This window comes from Branchiostoma lanceolatum, chromosome 9 (genome assembly GCF_035083965.1).
Source record: "Branchiostoma lanceolatum isolate klBraLanc5 chromosome 9, klBraLanc5.hap2, whole genome shotgun sequence".
Classification (NCBI taxonomy): Eukaryota; Metazoa; Chordata; class Leptocardii; order Amphioxiformes; family Branchiostomatidae; genus Branchiostoma; species Branchiostoma lanceolatum.
The window spans coordinates 17,372,519-17,394,560 of record NC_089730.1 but is presented as its reverse complement, the minus strand read 5'-3'; the positions used below and the strand labels follow the sequence as shown (position 1 = coordinate 17,394,560).

Below are 22,042 nucleotides of genomic sequence, written 5' to 3'. Positions count from 1 at the left end.
ATAGAAAAACGTTGGTATCCTTCTATTAAAAACCGGCATGTTTGATTGGCCTAAGTGCTAAATCATGCACCTTCTAAAGCGTTAACAAAAGAATTCAAAGTAAAAACGTTTTCGCCATTTGTGTGGCTTTGTTTTGGTGGACAATCGATTGGAAAACACTCTCTTTGATAACGGGGCGAAAAGGTGTTAGCTTGAGATGTGAGCAAAATACCAAGTAGGGGCGTTTTGTTTGTTTACTAAGATAAGAAACTCGGTGTGTATATCTAAAAAAAATGTCAAGAAGATAAGATACAGTCTAGAAGTTAAATAATGATGTTCAGAGTCAGGCACAGGCATTTTTTGTAACAAAGTTCGAATTACGAAATCAAATGCAAGGTAGAATAGGAAAATACATCAGGTCTAAGCTTCAATATAAGTAAGTTTATTGGCAGGGTCCTGCCCGAGTGATAATCGCAACATATAACAGCATTTAGAAAAGGTAGACATACAGTATTATAAAATATAGCAATGATAACATTGGTAATATGAACTATTCTATTAAGAACTGTTACGGAATGCTATCTAAGATTTTTGGGGATCTCTGGCTTCTTCATATGACCCATCATATCATTGAAAAAAGCAGGCTAACATACTACGTAATACCTAGTGGTGTATCAATGCAAAACTAACGTTGCAAATGTACTACAATTGATATAATGGAATATTGAAAAAAAATTGCATCAAAGATATACAATACTTCGTGCAGGGTATCGTTTGAATTAAGGAGTATAAGCAATCTAATGGCTGCAAGCATCGTTCACACACTCAGCGGGATTGTAACACCGACAGTAAAACGCACAGCAGTACCTGATTACCGAACACCTTATTATCTCGGTCCTTCGTGGTCTACTCAATTAAGACAGACAAAAACGACGCGATTCTGCACGATCGCATGCCTGATATACGATATCACAAGATTTGATGAAAAAACATAAAAGATAAGATTGATAACAATAACTCCGTCGATAAAGCTTACGCCACTTGCGGCTTTAAAACTCCGCTTGTGGGCATGAATGAAGAAATAGATGCAACGTTTACGGCTGAATTAAGACGGTTTATCTCACATTATGATAAAACGTAGAGGCCATCATTAGGCATGAAGTAGAAACGTCGTCTGGATACATGCCAACAAACCTTACATAACTATACAAAGTGAAACCTCTTCAGTAAAAGGTGATCTCATTAAATATATCTTTATGAGATCTAGCTCAAGAACGACACATCGCTGAATGACGAGGGCAATTTACTCAATGACCTATCTTAGCCGACATGATTGATATTGCTACCAGCGGTCCGTTGACCCGGAACTTTAAAGAAGGTCACACTTATAGCTTTCATCTGCAACAATCGCAGTTCCATCGATATATACCTCAAAATGAACTCCAGGTACGCAGACATGAACTTCGTGATAAGGGCGGAGGAATATAAAGAGATTTAGCCGCGAGGGAGTCATCAAGATCCTTAATACAATTCTGAGTCGTTAAGTTGAGCTGCCGTCTACTTCTATCTTATCTACATCTTACAGGTATCATGCTTTTCACACAACAAATTCGTTTTCTACTTACATCTGCATCACTAAATCTTAATTCTACCTGTGGTTACCCAAGGCGTTATGAAATAATTTGAAGGTCCCGTTTTGATCTTGATTAATGAAATGAAATTCAATTTTTATTCCAATACTACGATTGACTTTAAGTTTATTGCGATTTACAATTAGCTTGACAATTTACATTGCAGCTAATTTGGTCATCGTACTTAGATACAGACTCGCACGAAACTACATGCAGAATGAACAATTGTAGAAATTCCACCCAAAGCTATTAGTAGTCATGTCTGTAGACACGAGGCCCTGAAACCATGAGGGAGATCACAATTTCTAGCCAGTACAGGTCACTCATTTGTTTTGATGGTCCAGGATATTCTTGTAATTGTGTAGAAAGACTCATAAGGAATATTTCAATTTTTCTATTTTGCTATTCATTGTTTGTAAATAAGCAGATTTCCAGTAGGTGTATTAAACATAGATTGTCACACGCCGAAATACGACTTACAGTTAACCTCGTCAAAAACTTCATCATGACAGTCGATGTATGTTGTCTGAAGGTGAATGATCTTATTGTTTGGCTTTAGTTACATATTCATGTGATTTGGGCTTCGTTATATGATTAAATCAGATTCAAAAAGCTAATAGCAGTAATAATATCTTGATGGCGTGTATCTCTATTCACCCAAATTGTCAAACTTCTAAACTGATGAATTATTGTAAAATATCATGATTTACAATCACTCACTCACCGAGAGTATGTTGCCATACGCATGGCTTAGAGCCCTTCGCCTCTCTAAGCTTCTAGTCCCCGCCGTAACCTGATTGATATTAGTAAGAGTGACGTCTAACAACGCCATTGTGTGACCTTCTAATACCGTAGAGTATGGCTGCATTTCTGGAACCACAGATAAACCATGACTTTTAAAATGAAGTCCTTTTCGTTTCAATAACCGGGTGTTAACCCCAGGTCTACTGGCGTCTCGCTGAGACGTGCTCAAAATGTGTAATACCTTATTAGAAAGCTGCAGGCCCAGTTTCAAGCTGTGAAGCAGTGAACTCTTATGACCGGTATCGAACTCATCGGCCCCCTTACTACTAGACGGCGATAATAATTGAAATATGATGGAAAAATGATAGAAAAATGTAAAGATTTCATTTGAATTACAAAATAATAAAAACTTTTTTTGTAAGAAATTCGTTGAGCAATCTTTGGAAATAGGATGTTGATAGTATTGTTTAAATTCTTTTCAAAAGTATTGTTAACCAAATAACTTTATTACATTACACCTTTATCATTTGTGTTGATAATTCATACACTTTACCAAAGAATAAAAGAATTTTAGATCATAGCTTTCGATCGGAAGTGCATCGGAATGTGCTTTAGGGCTACAAGTATGAAATACCTTACTGCTATGATGGTATTTTTGTGTTTTCCCTGGCAGTAACATTAAATGCAATGTTGATTTCATCCAAGGAAAATGGATCCAAACGAAGGAACAAAAATAAACTACATGAATGTATACCGATTCAAGGCAAGTCATTTACGATTGAAATAGTTGTTCACCACCGTTAATCAACCTTTCATGACCTTCTTTACGGTATAAACTGGGAGAATTAGCATTTGCCATTGGTACAGGTCAGGTGAGTAAAGACAATTGGTTGGTAAATTGTTCATCTTATTTTTCTCTTTGAAAGTGTTAATTAACTTTAAAATGTTGATTTGTTGTTTACATTTCCACACGGACTGTCTTGCTTATGCATATGGAATGATCTAGTTAAAGCCACCATATTCAGTCATAATTCCAATATCTTTTCTCTCCTTACCAGATTCTGAGAATATCATTATTTACAACTTTGATATTAGATGAGATATCGAATTTATCAATTCCCCATTGAAATACTTAGCATGTTTATCTAATTTTGTTTAATTTAAATGATACAATAACGAATAAAATACATAATGCGATCATTGGATATGTGTATTTATTTATTTGTTGATACTCACAACAGGCCAGAATCGCCAATCTTCGGTGTCCATTTCCCTGTCTCATTAAAGAATATCCAATAGGATCACGTGCTGATATTAATGAAATTACTTGGAATGATTTTGTTGGCGCAATAGTGACTGGGTTAATTGAGGGAGACACGCCATTCAATACGATTACGCGGAATCGGACTGAAATGACCCACCCTGTGACTTTTGGGACTGATCTATTTGCCCGCAGGGAGAAACAAATGGACTGGTAAGTTGCCGGCAAGCTAGGCTCCTCGTCTGGAATTAGATTTCCTTAGTGAGCGAGAAGGTCTGTCCGTGAATTTGACATCTGATTGCATTTCTACCCACTCCAATTGATAAGCGTGTGTCATCAGAGTAAATTGATACTATCATTCTGACAACTACCTTCCTCGACTACGTGCGATATATACGCGGAAGACAAAGCCGACTCCTTGCAGATAGAAAACCATCGGGCGCTACGATTGGTGGCCAACCGGCTGAACACATCACCTGCATCTTCGCCGAGAGCTATTGGTCGATTTCAATGACGTCAATGTAGACGTATACTGTAACCGATGCCATTTTGTCCTTTATAGATTGTTTATGATAATATCTATATCTATTTGTAAAGGGAGTAGGGGACAAATGATGACGTTCCAAGATGTTTTGTTTTGATGAATATATTAGCGTATTGAAATAGAGTCAAACAAACTAATTCCAAATAAATCTGGTTAATATTTGGTTATCGTGTGGCGACAATGTAACAAGCGGTTCTTCAACCCGCATACCGTTGTGCTGTAGAAATCAATGTTTGCGCATGATTCGTCAGATGATGGTCAAGGATAGCCATTGGCGGGTCGTTTTGTTTGGGAATTGAGCTTTCTAACCCTGGTCTAGCGCGGTTGATAAGATACAGCCAGTCAAAAAAGTTTTCTGCACCGTGCTATAAGATACATGCAGCTGCCAATTCATGACTTTCCCCTCCTGCTAAATTTTGTTCAGCATTAAGAAATCGTTACTGTTGTCACAGAAAGATGAAGACTTATGTTTTGTTCCAAACGACTAGATGGAGCAGCTCGCATCAAACTCACTTAAAGTTTCGATTGCCGGAGCGATGTGGGCTAAAGTGTGCCTTTCCCTATTAGCGCGGCGCGTTAAGCGAACCGGGGCAGCGGGAAGAGGTCAATAGCCTGAAACCTTCTTCAATTACGTTCTTAACCGGTACTTCCGTAAAACCCGACCGTGATTAATGGTTATTCGACCCAAAGATTTCCGTTTTTCGACCTTTGAACTGCGGAAATTGTCATCCCTTCCGCAGTTTCTTTGGAGTTGATGAGGAGCGGGCGTTTCCTCCGTAATACCGCCGTCACCATCTGAGGAAGTTTCGATTTGCACCAGTCGATTCTGAACCCATCTTAGTGGCAAATAGCCGGGCCCACCATTAACGGTTGACGAATCGATAGCAATCACACAACCATTGAGTGAGACGCTTCCTGCGTCTCCCCACGACCCATTAAGCATTGTTCAATCTAGTAAACCAATACAACAGGGACCTGGCGTTAAATAGAGCACTGCTCGGTCGAAGGCACTCGGAGTGTTACAGATATATCATGTGATCACCCCACCAGTCTGCCGGCTCCACCAGCTCTACCGGGGTGGTGCCGGCTCAGGCAAGGTCGATGATTAAACAAGACTCATGACTTGTCAATCACGATTAGCCGTAAAAGCCAGACCGTGTCAAATTGCCTCGATCTGGCGTTTAATGGTGCATTTGCGGGTCACGGGTGAGTTTGGTGCAGTGTTGTGTTGAGCTGGAAATTCCTTACTTGTGAACGTTATTCTTTGACAGAAATGATATATCTGTGTTGCAACGTTGTTGAATTTAAATTTTGAAATGGAACGAGATAGTTGTCAGTTAGCTGCAGAGATGTCGTTACGGTATGTAACTTTTTTAATTATTTTTTAATTTTGTTTTTATTGCTGCCTAACAACCCCGAAAACAGACGCGATACACTCTAGCATTGAATATGTCAACATGACCTCCGGAAGATGAAAATTCAAACTGACTGACAAGGAAATGTACAATTATAAAAAGATATCAACAGCATTTGGGCTGGTCAATTCATGATGAAATAGAAAGTTTACAATTTGGAAATTGTACATTGACGGCTCTTTGAATAGGAACGCGCAGTCAAATCTAAGCGTTTCGTTTATCATTTAAAGGTGAATCCTATGCAAGGCCTGTGCCTACAGATTCATAGTTTAATTAAAGGTTTTAGCCCCGCTTAAGTACTCACCACTAAACGGATTGCAAATAGTCCCCTACACTGTAATACGCAACAAATGGTCACAATTGACATTTTGCACACGTAGCTGTGGGCTAACTTTGCATGACGCTGATGACCCTGGTCTTTTGTCTGCCATTGTTGTCTCCCCTCAAGCAATTATATCTAGCCGCGTGATGACGTCATTTAGGATGAAGCTTTTCATATGCTAGTTGATAGAATTGGAAAATAATACAGCGAGGTAATATAAAGGCTATTAGCACCCATCCTTCCATTAAAAAAAGGTGCACCTCACACGGTTACTGACTAGGACGTTTTCGCTTTTCTTCATCATTTTGCACATTTTGCTCAGCACATCGTGTAATTTGATATAATATTGTCAGGAGGGAACTTCCTAAAATGGATTTACCAAAGGCTTTCACAAACTAGTACATATCCAGAAAGTATTACATATTTGTAGGCGCGGCAGAGTAAAGTGTGTTCTAACGTGCTGATACGATTAGAATTTCTCTACCATTCATGGTCACACATCGTAATGCTTCGGTCACATTTCAAAGCCGGGGCCCGGCCGGGCTGTTTGAGAAAACAAAGAATAAAAGACGCATATCAAGGATATACATGACGTTTGGTAAGGAATAATTTTTCAAAAGTTTTATGTGTTTTGTTGTCTTTTATGTCATAGTTTTCGTTCCCACAAGCTGCCCGGCCGGGCCCCGGGTTGGAAATGTGACCCTAGCATAAGACGGTGTTAATTGATATTTCAAGCAGATCGAAATCAATTGACCTAGTCTTTATTGCCACCTGACCTGCAAGCAGCTTGGCCTAAATCTTTTTTATTACGTTAAAGTCACTAAAACATTTTCTTTGATGCTTCCTTATGTTACATTAAAGCGTCCCTATTTTTTTTTTAGAAATATGAACTGAACATCTTTCCTCCTGCAGGCGACCTTCGAAAACTTATGACATAACTTTTATCAAGTTTGTGTCAAGACTCTTCGAAACTGCATGAAAAACACGGGATCAATGTGTTTATAGTCCACTCCATACCATGCAGAATTGATACTCATTCTGGACTGTTGCAAAATATTTTAAAGTGTTATTGTACATTGTACAACCATTGCACAGTGAAGCTAATCCAATTGCCTTACTCATACCCCCTCCCCGTATATGCCCCGTCAGCTCCTGTTTTTGTAGATCGTAACAAAGAAGCAATAAAGAAAGGGCAATCCCAAGTCACGTACGCTCAAAGAGGGTAATCATGTTCCATAAGGGAGCTATGAACTTTAGTTTATTTCATTTTATTGAAACTCCCACATACATGTCGCAACTAGCGTTGGTAGACGTCACGCATTTAACCATAAACCAATTTTAAAGCGTTACATTCGTACAGCGTCATAAACATTGCGTCATGGGGCCAATATAAGTAGCATCGTAAAAGTTTTATATAAAGACCCCAATTAGGGTCCTTAAGTGGTCAAGTAGGTCTTAAAGTAAACTATGATCGTAAAAAGGGTCGTGCAATATACAATTTTATGATATTGGAAGTACTTGGAACTATTGCGATATGAGATACTTACATGTTAGTATCAGCATCAAAAATTCATAAGTGTTAGGAAGGTTTATTCTGAAGGAAATTTGAACTTTTGTTTTATTTACTAGCCAAAATTTTCTTTGTCTCATTCCAGGCTTTGTTAAAGAAGAGCAGCCCATTGCTTCTGTGACGTCACTTTAGGGAACACGTGACTTGGTAAGTGGTGGATCATAATTGCGCAAGACTCATGGCGTCCCCGTCGATGATATAAATGTCCTCCAAAAGTGTCCTCCAAGATGTCCTGCAAAAATGTTGCTTGTTTTTTGTTCGGTAAATCACCATATGTATTTTTTTTTTGTAGATGACATGCCATAAAATGAAAAGCAGATTGTTGAAAAACCACACGTTGTAAATGGAATACTAAATAATCACATTTGGCTATGACTTTTAAAATGTCCGACAAATTGACAGTACTGGTACAGATGATTTGATGATACAAATGAGTTTGGCTGATTATCGTATTGTTTTAGAACACTGAGTTCAAAAATGTCCTAACCCTGTTAATACACTTAGACGTTTTTATGATCAATTGACGTAGATATCTTTAGAAGATAATGGGCATAAATGGAGTTAACGCAGACAAGTGATATTTTGTTTGTATTTTCTTCTTCATGAACACAAGAAAAGAAAAAAATCAAAGAGAAAAGAGCACTACTACAAGTCAACTCCCTGCTTAAATATGAATATAGATTTATTCAAACGTAAACTATGAATTTACAAGTACAAACAGCTTTGCGATCGATGGCGAACACATTCATTGCACGTTTTTGGTAATGTTGCAAAATTTTAGAATGTTTAAAGATGTTTAGATAACATTAAGTTTAATATAGAATGTCTTAATGAATCACAGAATAGATAAGACAACGTCGAACTGAACCTCTACGGATGAACTCCACAGAATATCCATTAATGATGGCATGATGTTCATCTGCTATGTATTCAGCACCAAGGTCGGACCAACCCATTTTTACATATCTAGACACTGACAGGCTTGTTTGACGTCAAGCTAAGTCATTCCAGAGGAACAGTGGTGTCTTAAACATGCTTAAAAGTAGGTCTAGCGTTATATTAAATGTCAAGATCATGAAAAATGATATCGAATTCGACGCGGTAATGCCACACCTAATGCCTCACGTATATGTCACGGTCATGTCAAGGCGTGACACGTTTCGCTCATTTAATCGTTTTAAGGGGCACGTGGCTTATGGTATTGACTTTCAGACGTTTCTGGCCAACAAGATAATTCCCACCTGAGAGGATTGCCGTTAAGCTCGATAGCGTTTGGGTGATATGGCGACGTAAGATCCATATCTTATTATACCTTAGTCTTTTTCCCCGAGATGAAATTCATGAAACTCGTGCCAACAGCGAAGGGGGAGCACCCCCGGGGCGTGCCTCCCGCTGACCTTCCGGAAATGAATGTTGACGGGTCAAGCTTTCCACCGAATGAAAACGTCGACACGGTCACTCGTCATGTCAACAAATCAAAAAAGGAGAAAAAAAGCCCGAGCACATTATACGCCAGGGTCTCCTCGGGATCAATCCACGCGAAGCTAACCCCGCTTGCAATATTGGATCCCAAAACCTTTAACATTTATCTCGGCTGGTTCTAATATCTCCCTTAAGCCTGCCAAGGTTGTAGGTAGTTTTGCTGAAAGTGGGCGAAGCGTGCATAATTTGGTGCTCACTAGACGCAGTTATAACGTCTATGTAGCGCTTTGATAATTACTCGTTGCAGATTCATGGCGGACATTCGGGATGAATCGATCGATGCGGAATAGCGTCCGCCATGCCACGACTCGCTGAATAATATTTTTTACGACGCCTGTATATCCAGCGCGTAACCATGTAGAAAGTGTCTTTGGCCGTTAAAATAAATCTCGGAACATGCACGCTTTATGTTGGGGACTTTCACAGCCGGGTAGAACAATTTTTATGTTTAACAATGATTGCCGCGTGCGTTGATTGTTTCTGCCATTCTCTTTTAGAAACAAACTGCCATTTAATGTCAATACATCGTGGTGAGGCAGACGTGCACCATTCTGCGAAGTAGACAGCGACTAATTGAACGTGTACGCGACAAATGTTATCATGATCATTTTCGTTCTCCTAATGTTTTTGTCAGGAAAACTTATTTTATAGCCATCAAGTTAAGTCGAGGGATATCTTGAATTGCAATCTGAAAGCAGGGTTTACCGGTTGTAAAAAAAATCAGGAGGGAACTGTTGCAGTCCTTCGTTCTTCAAAGGAGCAAGGAGAATGCAGAAATCATTGGATGGGCTCTGTATAGTTGCGTGATACGTGGCTGTGGGTCAATCAAAACATGATAAATATCTAATTAAATACGTGCTAAAATGTCATTTGTGATTTGCGTTTCCAGTTCGTGATTTTGTTCTGGATGATTGACATAATATAAACGTAATCAGTTCATTGTATCTGCATCCATAATGCATATAAACGCCAGAGGACATCATGAAAAACGCAATTTTCTTCACAAATTGTGGATAATTAGATGACAACTTGATTACCAATCGTTTATGCTATGAAACCATGGATGTCCATCTAAATGAAGCGTGACGTTATTACTTGAGTGAGCAATAACTTGTGACGTCACTACTTTAGTGGTTTAGTAAACATTACGTCTTTACTTGCGTGTTCATATTGGCATGCAGTTATTTAACGAGAGGTCATCCATGTGCATTTACCGAAAGCTCTAACTTTCACAAACTTTTTATCACGTTGCTATTTCAAAAAAAGATGGACGTCGTCTGAAGCATATTTTCTTATCTAAGAAGTTTAGTGGATAGGAAAAGAGTGGGAAAACCTACCCAATTACTACACCAACCCGTATCTTTGAAAAAAGGACATGGATTGACTGTGAAAAATAAGAGCTTGCTGCGATACGGCCTTCAATGACAGGGCCCTCAAATCGACAGAGAGAAAGACGGATGCCATGTAATTGCTATGTATATGATAAAGGAAATGTTCATTTAAAACAAGACACATGAGTGTCAGAATAGTGGAGGCTAATAGACAGTGTTTCTCATCTTACCAGATGTAATTGCAGATCCGTAGCATGGAATAGCCACCAAGACAGGGTTTACCAAATAAAACTACTTTCATAAAGATAATATAACTAACTAGTGAAAGTTCTGCGCCCAGATTAAACAAGGCTCAAAGGGACTGGACTGGACAGGTCATATCGCGAAAATAAATCCTAATTAGTCACACAGAATATTAATAAATGGATAGTTGCAGGATTACGGTAACTGATTTACACTCACGCATTGTCATTCGTGGGCGACGTAAGCGAAATTTGATTGTATCGAAACCAAAGAAGTGACTAATCTCCAGCCATCAATTGCTTCGAAATTAGAATTTGAAGTGGTTTCGAATGAATCGCCTGGAGAGTATGATGGATAACCAGACGGACAACTGCACGCATGTATCATGACGAATCAGGTGATTGCTTTGCATACATTAGACAGGATTCATGGCGGATATAACGCCGCCGAACGTCACAATCTTTACGTTCCATCACTGTCCATGGGTCCCTATGTTTTCGCTTCAGCTAATGCCGTGCACAGCACGGATAATTGCTTTAAGTGCCTCCCTAGCGACAAAGATAAGCGTGTAATGAATCAAGTATTATCTACCTGAAGCAAAAAATAATATTTCCCCCACCACACCTACCTCAAGCAGCGGGGTGAGGTAATAGACTTTCTTTGCTCAAACTTTGTAATTAGCAGGACGGGCGTAGTTACAGATTGTCTCTGATGAGTACGTGCAAACAATGGGATTTCAGTAATAAAGTTAGAAGCTTCCATGTGTGCTGTCTGACATACCTACCCGAAGCATCCGTGTGTGGTGAACTTTCTTTGTCCAAACTTTATAATTAGAAGAATGGCTAAGTTTCCAACTGTCCCCGATGTGTTCGTTTGCAAAAGGACTTTGTAGCAGCAAAGGTGGAAAGCCCATACATGTATATGTGCTTCTGTAGATTCCCAGGATGTAACCGTAACACGAATTTTCTCAGGCACCCATGTGGGAAAGATTATCTTTGCTCAAGATAAAATGACAAATACTTGTAAGGTTGAGGAAGCTTACAGAGTGCTAACGGGTCTCCATTTTCGTCGAGCCTAATGATAGAAATGATATAACAAAATTGTTCTGGCAGTTTTGTTTCTCTAAAAATAGTGCGTAGACACAAGTCACCCTTGATATGTACATGGTTCTCATATTTGGAATAGATGCTGGCTATGAACGTTTCCACCAACTGTTCGTTACGATGAAGCAGGCAAGGACTGGTCTCCATGTTGGTGTCCCGATTGGCATTTTAATAGATTGTAGCCACGATTGTTTCTTAGGTACGTTTTAAACTATTTTCTGTTATTTTATTCTTTTAGTTGTATACATTCAAGGATAGCTATTTGAGAGAGTCTAAAGATCGTTGTATGTCCAAAAACGCTAGAACTATAATTCAATGAAATGCAAAAAGTGAAACCAAGATGGCGGCGGCCGCAGCGGCGGCGTCATACTCACATGTTGCAATATGTTTTTATCTTCGAGTATCACAAATGATCCATAACTTGTGTTAGCATCATAGATTATAACGAAATATCCGTAACTTGCTTCACTTACACGTACCATGATACAAACATTAAGGCTTTTTTTTTCTCTACTTAACGCTACACTTAACTGTACTTTTCCGGAACAAATGATTATAATGGCATGCCGAACACACACTTTGGACGTCATGTCACTATATCACAAAAGGTAATCAAGTCTAATGCATATGGCGCCTCCTACCCACTCACCCTGGCAGGATGCCATGGCTCCCTCATGGCAGGACATGGACCGATGAATTTATGTCTAACTTTCTGCCTTCCTGACTGACGCGTCAACAATTACGTGCAAGACCCGTCAAACTTCTCATCCTCATCCGACCGGTACATTTTTCAAACGGACGCCATTCTTTTTTGCTCACCGACATATGTCTGGTGTGTTTTTTTTTAAATCAGTATGCATATATTGTTTCAATAATCTTTTATGGATATTTTGACAAGTTCTGGTGTCAATAGTTAATGCTCAGTATCATAATTTTTACCAAAAATGAGAAACCGCATGCTCTATTCAGTCAGGTCTATTCTGACATGGTTGAAGTGTATACAAACTAGTACTCATTACCATAAATCTTTTTGCAAAATGAGTAAAAAACACCTATTACACTTACATACTACATCCAGTTGAGCAAAAGTCGGCATCTTACTTTCTACGCAGCAATAACGTGTTGCTATGGTAGCGATGGTGATACATTTCTGTTATTGAATTTTGGGTATTCTGTAGTATAATATTAAGGGTTAATGACCCGCCCCGGGGTGTATATGGTGTCATAACGCCTGGTCATGTGCTATAACCATCGAATAAAACCACCGAGTGAGCGAAGCAATACAGCGGTTTCATCTTTGTTTTGTGTTTCTCATTAACCTTTGCTATAGCTGTTAACGTTATTCAACAAGCTTTGCTGTTATTCAGCGAAATTAATGCTGTCTCAAAGCCAACGATGCTTAATCGTAGACAACGAATATGCTGATTGGTTGAAAAGTGCATCATGAATAGGTACGGTTACCAAGAAAAAGAGAATCATCAAAATAGTGGAGACGTCTGTAACAAGGTTTCGAAATTTCCTAGAATCATTTCTATCCCTGTTGTATCCAGCATTCCTCATTGCCATCAGCCCGATTGTGTGCCTAGTGTGATAGATGCCCTCTCGGACCAGACGTTCGTTAGGGCGCAATCATTAGGCGCATGTGATGAATCTGTATGAACTTGGGATCCTTATCTTCCGTCACGAATAATAAGCTTTAAGGTGCCAGTTAAGTTCGAATGTCCGTTAATTCTCTTGGCTAGGCCCTCTATTGATGGAGTGAAAACGACACCACAGGAGATAATCCTGTTAGACAGGTTGATTGAATCTAGTGCGAAAGCTGCAAAAGATATCTGAAGAACTTGACGCCGAGAGAGGCGGGTGTCCGACTTAATTTGATTTCCCAAGGCGATTAATGTAGCAAAGTGCACGAGATGAAGTTCTCTCGGGTGCGATATTTAGTCACGCTGCTGTTAAGTAATGTGGACCCCTTATGGCTGGGATTGATAAAATGGTGGGCCTCTGGGCGTTTTAATGTCCAATGTCAATTTAATAAAAGGAACGGAATTCAATAACGGCGAAAATCACATAGCCGCAAGTCATAATTCAGTAGAAGGTGCGACAAACCCAATGTCAATCATTTCTGCACTGATGAATGTTCCGCAGACCGTGCGCAGGATCCGGTAGTGCGCAGAAAGGTCAGTCAAGGAGAGCAACATCACAGGGGAATATTCTAGCCAAAGGATCTTTGCGGTGGTCTTAACTTGTACTGTTTCATGATGATTACAACCTCCAGCACCTCCACACAGGGGCCTGTCACGCAACGCCTGATCTACAGTTATTTATGTACGTTCTTAACACTTCGTAGACATCAAGGCAGAATCTTCAAATTCTAATATTCTCAAGAAATCTCCCAGCTACCTGTTGAGAAAATTAAAACGCAAACTGCGAATCTACTGGGATTCCAACCTCTTAGATGAAGATTAAATAAATTCGTGCCGTACCCCGGGAAGAGTCAACATAACGAAGACGTTAAACGATAAAATGAATACATAAAGTCGATGCAGCAGGTGTATATCATCGTTTCTTTGATATTTGTGAACGTATTCTTATAAGTATGAACATTAAACGAATTGCGCAAGAAACGAACCATTTTCGATTCTCGCAGATTGATTATTTGCCCCAACTTCCCACATTCGTTATCTTCAATGTGATTAAGCGGGACCGAAAAGAAGATTATTGTACGGACCGTGTAGTTCATAGCATAAAGGATTCTTTGAGTAAGTAGCGTTAGCATCATTGCCAAGTACATTTGAAGCTGGTGGTCCACATGAATTCCCCTGACAAAGTACGGTGGTCCACAGCCGAGCGCCATTATGGTTAGTACGATGATTCCCTACGTGAACCATTACGCCTGCTCATAATAGAAAGATGCACCATTTCACCCCGCTAACGACAAATGAAACGTACCTATATTGTCCGTAGATAATGACGGAGGTAAATCTTCCCACCCAGGGTTCGCCGGGGCCATGAGGGGAATGTTCTAATTACAAGTGGAAACATAAATTGTGTCAGCGATTTTCCCCAAGTTACTTGGGAAGTATTGACCGCTCTTTGTAGGTCATAAATAACGTGCCCATAAGACCCTACCTCAGACCACTAGTTGTTTATTAGAGAGTATTGAATACTAGACATTATCAGTTGGACTGCATCATCTTCTTATTAGCGCGTGTCACTCAGACCGCCCTCAGTCTTATTATGACTCAAGGGAAATACTTAATCCACGCCTTCAATCGCCATCGTAATAGACACGGCGACAAAGGCAGGATTATATCTAATCCCCACAACTCTACTTGTTCACAATATCCCGAAAATGTAATTAAAACTAACAAGAAAATCCGGCTTCCTAAGCGCCATCGGGCCAAATCATTAATGTGCTGCATTGATGCCACCTTGTAAACAAACTTTTTTCTAAAGTTACACTGTACCACGATTCACGGTACCATTCATGTTACCTTTTATTGAATTTTACCAATTATGTTCCCTTCTTGCAGACAATAATACGGCGTATAAACATCAGTATACATGGTATCATGCCATATATGACTCAACTGCAAACTTTAAAATACATTTAGGAAAGCAAGCACTTTAATTTCAACAATATACGACAATATCGATTATATCTCCTAACAGTTTAAAAATGCGCTGTCAGATTTCCTCTAGTTTTATGTTGGGTATAAGCTGAAGGGATGTGTCAATAAGCCAGATACAGGAGATGGACACCATTCCGTATTAGAATGTCCATCATACAACGGACAAGAGTTGAAATTTATAGACGGGTACGATTTTTGTTTCCCTAAGTCATACACTTAAGTAGCACAGATAAAAAAACTCTAGAGAAACCTTTGACTACAAAGCAAATCTGTTCTTCCATGTGTGCCACAAAAAAGAAACCGAATTCACTAAGACCATAGAAGTACTTTGCTTGACAATGTATACCCGTATGTGTAACCATTATTTTCGCTTTAACACAGCTGGTATATATGAACAATAAAGGTCTTCATTGATTAAGACATTAATTGTCATTAATTGTCACATCAATGGAATGTTTATTCATTTCCTTTTATTTATTTATTTATCTATTCATTTATTTATTTTTCTAATTCATTTTCGCATTGTGTTCGATTCGTTAACGGGACATGAAATAGCCAACAATGCAAGAACAGACGATTACGACTGGAGAAAGCCATGAATAAAAATTTTCTATGGTCAGTAACCGTTTTTTTTTTGGTGCTGGATGTAGAGTACAAACTTTTTCTTAATGTTTTTTTTTTCATACCTGACTTCTTGACTCCATTCATAATAGCATTAGTGCATAGTGCACAGAGACTAATCTAAAAATAATATGTCTAGCACAAAATAATTTCATCAGAAGACACATGCCAGTGACTACTCATATCACAGAATAATGAACGTGTCTGCGCGCACTTTGCTTGACCTCAATGCCAGACAAGAGCAACTCCGCGAAATCTGAGCATCCTATTTCCGTGTGCAAATAACATACGGATTGGCCTTTTCCTCAGTACAAGGACGACCTCTAACGCTACCACCTTTGAAATGCTTTAACCCCAGCAGCAGTGTTAACAAGAGTGTTCTTGACTTTCTCACAGAGTTTCTTGTTCAAACGAAATCTCGTTTTCCTGCCACACACTTCGTGAGATTGCGGAAATTACGAGAGGTAATCAATTGAAGGACGTCGATATTTAAGAGCGGGAAGCTAACAAACCTCCCTCTCATCATCCTGCCGATTGGACTGACTTACGGTCGCACATGAAACGTTAATCTCCACTGGTTGCTAATGCTGTGTTAGTCAATGTTAATGATATGTTATGGTATCTGACTAAGATATTTCAGTGGTTAAGGCATTCATTGATTGTTGAGAAAGAACAACAACCAATTGTGTTTAAATTGATACCATTGATTATCAAAAGATTTGTGTTTCCCTGACACTGCTTTGTGATTGCTACTTTATGCGTGGTTTTAGTAGTAAAGATTTTCTGCTAGCTCATAACACCACAATTAAGCAGCTGCCCATTGCAACTTTTATCACCAATTTCTAAAGCAATATAACGTAAAATGGCAACTAAGGAGTAAACTGGCACACAACATGCTGAGATTACTTACATAAGAACCGTTATCCTATATGAGGTCAGTTCAAATAACACTAAACCGGAACTGTAGTGGTAGTCTTTATCTTCTGTTATATGTCTCAGGGACTAAGTTTTACAACCGATGTTTGTGGATGCTCAACTGATGTCAGAACTAATTATCTCTTTTACTTGAAGCGCTAGAACATGGATTTAATTACGACTACAACATGAATTCCATCCAATTATATGCTTTGTAAAGTACCCTGATAGAATTTTATGTATGCTGCCCACCGAACTCTCTTCGGCAGATGGACTTTTACAGCTCACTCCAGAAGCGAGCTGATCACCTTAAACGATTATCGATTGGTAGCGTGTAGGTGATACGGCGCGAGGTCTCTTGTACTTGAACGACTATTTATTGACAGGAAAATGCCAGCTAATCCTCCTTCTTTTGGCTGATCCTTCTCAAGATATCTTTGTTGTCTCCTAATGGCTGTTGGCCAGACCGTAACAAGTAGGGGAGATAAGTTTAACAGTTCATGTTCAGAACACATCAAACAAAACCTCAAGCCGATATGGTAGAGTTAGGATTGCCTGCACTTCGTACGCCCGTATTCTGAGAATCAGCTCTTCTTCGGCTGTTACTTCAACGTGAAATAAACTGCAAACGCACGGTGGCGTTATCCGTAACCGTCCAGCTATCCATCTTTTTTCTGCTGGCAAACTGTCTCTTCCAATCTAAGTTTGCCTACTGCTCCCCAACAGGATTATGCTTGGTGATTGATTCATAGACACGCTATGACCGGTAGGTGACCCTTTGACACTGGGTACCAAACGAAAATGCACACAATACCACCGACTTAAGCAAAGGCTACCTTAGGTCAGCCGTGGCACACCTTTTGCATAGAGAATGGCGCTGTGAAAAGGCTGTCCTTTGTAATTGACTGACTGTACTTCCACCAGAGCACAAGTGGTTAATATTATGACCTTTAAGTATATTGCTGTTGCGGCTGTGTCTTCTGGAAAGGAGCTCAAAACGAAGTGTTTTGACCAATGGTGATATTTGTAACGTCTCCCGATTGAATATTGGATGTTCATAGAGCTACCAATTTGTTGAATATCATTCGATCTCGTATAAAATGCCCATAACAGCCATCTACATCACATATTAGGGCGCACCAACCCGCTCTCATCCGGGACGAGGGTGATATCGACTGCCGGCAACCTTTGACTCATTGCTGACGTCACACATGCAGAAATTCAGACAGCTGAAGACGAAAATTAGTCGACATTTCAGTATGTCTATTTTTTAACTGGAGAAGAGTTTATCTATTCGAAATGTTTTTCACTAACTCAGATGAACGTTCATGCTATCCCATAACGTCAGGTAAACTGTTTCTATTGTCCCAAAACATGTTGTCATATTTCAAATGCGATTTGAATCTGCTGTAAAATTATATGAATAGTCGTAGTGCATATTTGAAAACTTATTTCATACAACCACGCTGATGAATATAGCTTGGCACTATGATTTCTAAAATTGTCAATGTCAACTTAATCTGTAGTCTCTTCATTAGTGAAGGGCTTGTTGCCAACTTTGTTGGTTGCGCCTCTTAAACCTAACAATAGGTTATAAAACTTCTAATCATAACGTCCCTTTACAGCAAATGTGGTCCAAATTCTGTTGCTTTATATTTTCGAAAAAAAATCGATATGATTGTCTAATTAGTTCCTGCCAGCGAGAGATTCTAAGAGATACTATAAACAATCCTCATCAATGTGGCAATGACCTGATCATGCCACTTCACTGATTGATGAACCTAAAACCCCAATCTAGAAAAGAAGTCTGCTCACGTATAAAGCTCAAATGACTGCTGAGAAATTCATGGTCCAGCTTAATTCGTCAAGGATTGTCTCCTAAATTTTGAAACCTTTAAGGATCATCATAAAAGGACTAGATAGTTTTATCATTAACGGTTACTCTAGCTATTTATGTGTTGGAACTAACATACTGATTGCACTGTTGGGGGAACGCATCATTCAAATAAATGTACACTGGATATTAAGCTCTGAAATTAGAGTGGTAGAAATGAAGACTACACTCTCCATTACAAATGCATTTCTTCTTATCTACGAAATAAAAGAAATAGGACAATTTTGATCTTTATTTTGCAACTTTTGAGCATAATTTCACCGGCATATGTATTATATAATTGCCACCAACAGAATACATGAAATTCATAAAGTGATGGATTACTTCCTTTTCTTATTTATAGTGGTCCAGACTGGTGTTGTAGTATTGCTTTGTCCCGTAATGAAAGTGGACATTGCACAAGGTCCAAGGGACCATTCTGATGAACCAGCATGTCTACAGCACCGACATTGATGAATGACCTGTTCTATCCTGGGGCTCTTTCATTATTCTTACTTTAGAATACGGCGAACATCTTGTCTTCTAAAACCCTATTTAACGACATGCAAGCAGACCCGGCACGAAAAAATACAATGCCATATTCGCGGCAAAGTAATAATAATAATTATTGGAGATGCTCTTTGACCCCTCTGTACGGCTTTCTATAGAACCATTGGAACATTTGTCTCGTGCACAAGGCCGATCCATCATTCGTTTGTTAATGATGCTCGAAATTAACAATGGCAGTAGTCGCGGTGGAGTCATGGTTTGGTTGAGAGAACAATTCATGGACTTATGGAGACGTATTTGAGAACATTTAATCGTGACTGCTGTATTATCCAGTTCTGCTGCTAATGCTGAGGACGAGGCCCTAGCATAGATATAAAAAAAGATACGTAGTTTGTGGATTAACCGCCAAATCCTGTTCAGTACGTAACATGTAACAGTGTAGTCTTGTGTCTATGGCTGTTGACTTATAATCTGAAGGATATTGGTTCAAATCCCAATGCTCTTTCCTTGGGAATTAAGATTACACCTATTTCACCAGGTGAAAATAAGTACCTAGTTTCAGTAAGGGACGTCCTATCGCATGGGATGTAAAGCGAAGGTAGATCCTGTTTTTGAGGAGAACACATGTCGCTCTCGTTAAAGAACCCACTACATTTTTGGAGAAGAGCTATAATATAAACCGATGTTACCAGGATTTTCTGGATTGAAGACACTTGACCTGTTCAATCGATGTTTTCCCTATGAAAAAGAATCCAGTGTAAACAAAAAAGGAAAAAAAAAATTACGGTGACATGTCTCTCGATTTTGCTGAATATCATGATAGAAGTAAAATAAATACAATTTCAGGAGCTATCCCAAAACTCTACTTCTTTTTGTGCTCCACAATGCAGACATGCAGTATGATTTCGGCCATGTTTGTTCCTTCTAAGACTTGATTAAGGCACGTCTTTTCGACCTTTCACGACTTCGTTTTCCATGAATGGTTTCCGAAAATATCAGTTAATTTATAATCTACTCCTTGCTTCTCTATCGTGTTAGATTTATCGCAGTCTACGTTTTAATGATCTTACTGGTTATGCTGCAATCACAAGCTAACATCATTCTACTTGATTATATATGACTTGAATGATAATGAGCTAAGAAGCAAATGATAAAACACGAACCTTAACTGCCAGTGTAGGTTTGTCTACCGCATCAAATATCTTCATCTTCTATGAATACCATTAATATTTTACAATTATCTTTTACGAGGAGCCATGCGGGCTCTGTCGTTATCAGTATCAGTGTGCATCTTTAATGTCTGTGGTTGGTGCAATATGACAGCATCGTTTATGGTATTGGAGATGGATCTAACAGCGTCAACTCTATATCGCTGTGCGCATCCCATCAACAAACTCTAGTGTGGTTATGGGTATATAGATAATGCTGATGGATCCATCAATCATATCGTAAACCACATAATGTATATTGTCTAACGTTTTAAATGCAGGATTATTATCACCTTTCTTATTGGTTCGATTGAACTATAATAACCCATTTATAAATATGTTAGCGACATGTGCATATTCCTATACATCTAAATTAAATTCTAACCTCCTTATTAATAGCATTTTAAGGTACAATACATGCATGCATTGAAGCAAACTTGGCTTTTTTACCATTCAAAATTATCTTTGGTGATTAATTGTATCATATACTTATAACTTATCCGTTAAAACTAAGCAAAAGGAAAAGCATGTCAACTGATCACATTTACTTGTTCCGTTCTTGATCAACCTTAGTAATGCATCACGATACCAATCGAATTCATGTTGATTCAATTCAGCCTACGTGTTGTACGTTCCTATTAATCCATTCTTTTACTTCTATACCTTAGAGTAATGATTGTGCATATCATAAAGCCAAAGCAGCAACTAAAGATTGAACACCTCTCGTTACACCAGCCGACCCCCCGCCCATAATCAGCTTGGGGCGTCCTATTGGGTTTTAGGAGCGATTCGTAACCTAAAAGAACGATCTTATTCTGACGGAAAGGGGGCAAGCCAGATTAATTTATGACATTATTGCCCCATTCGTCAGAGCCTTAAACCTTTTCCATTTTCTGAAATTGACTGAAATGCCGACAATCAATCTTTTTATGGAATCTGGGGCACGCCCAGTCGTTTCAGCAGATAGTGTCTTAACGGAATGGTGTGATCATCATTAGGAGCATCTCAACACGGCAAAACAGAGACAGATGAGGGGTTTATATAAGGATTCGTTTCTCTTAAACCAGCCTGTCATCATGATACCTTAACGTGCTTTAGTTGCATATGCTTTCTGTTAGCAGAGCTAGTGGATACTTAAGATTGACGGTCATATAATTATCATATTACCTATAATTAATACGCCATCTTAAGGTATAGACATGCATGCATGTACTATCATTATCTTTCTAACACTTAAGTATGGAGATAGCATTAGCAAATGACAATTAAATCCACATGCATCATTTGATTCACCGTCTGTTTAAAGAAGTTTCTTTTGTTTTGTTTTAGTTATAAAGCTCCCAGATAGTTTTGCTATTCATCAACGTATTCTATTGTAGATGTACCACCGATGAATATTGAGTTCAACTTGTACCATTTTTAGCGAGGAAAATGGAGCCCCAAAATACATTAATTCACGGTGACTTAAGTCTGCGGTACCAGTGGGACTAAGGGGGAGCTTGTGTTTATCCCATAATACATTGGTATTCAGCACTAATGAAGGGAGTCCTGCACAGAACACGCATGTGCTCCCCTTGAAATTGGTCGTCAATCCCCTCCAATGGCTGCTACGTGCCGCTTCGTTTGGCGGGCTGGCTGACATAAAGAAAACGTAATAG

General features: G+C 39.0%; 1 protein-coding gene across 3 annotated transcripts in view; it reads right to left on the bottom strand.

Moving 5' to 3' along the window:
• Positions 1–22,042, bottom strand: part of LOC136441516 (leucine-rich repeat-containing protein 4C-like) — a 60,552-nt gene that overhangs the window by 5,472 nt on the left and 33,038 nt on the right. The window lies entirely within an intron of this gene.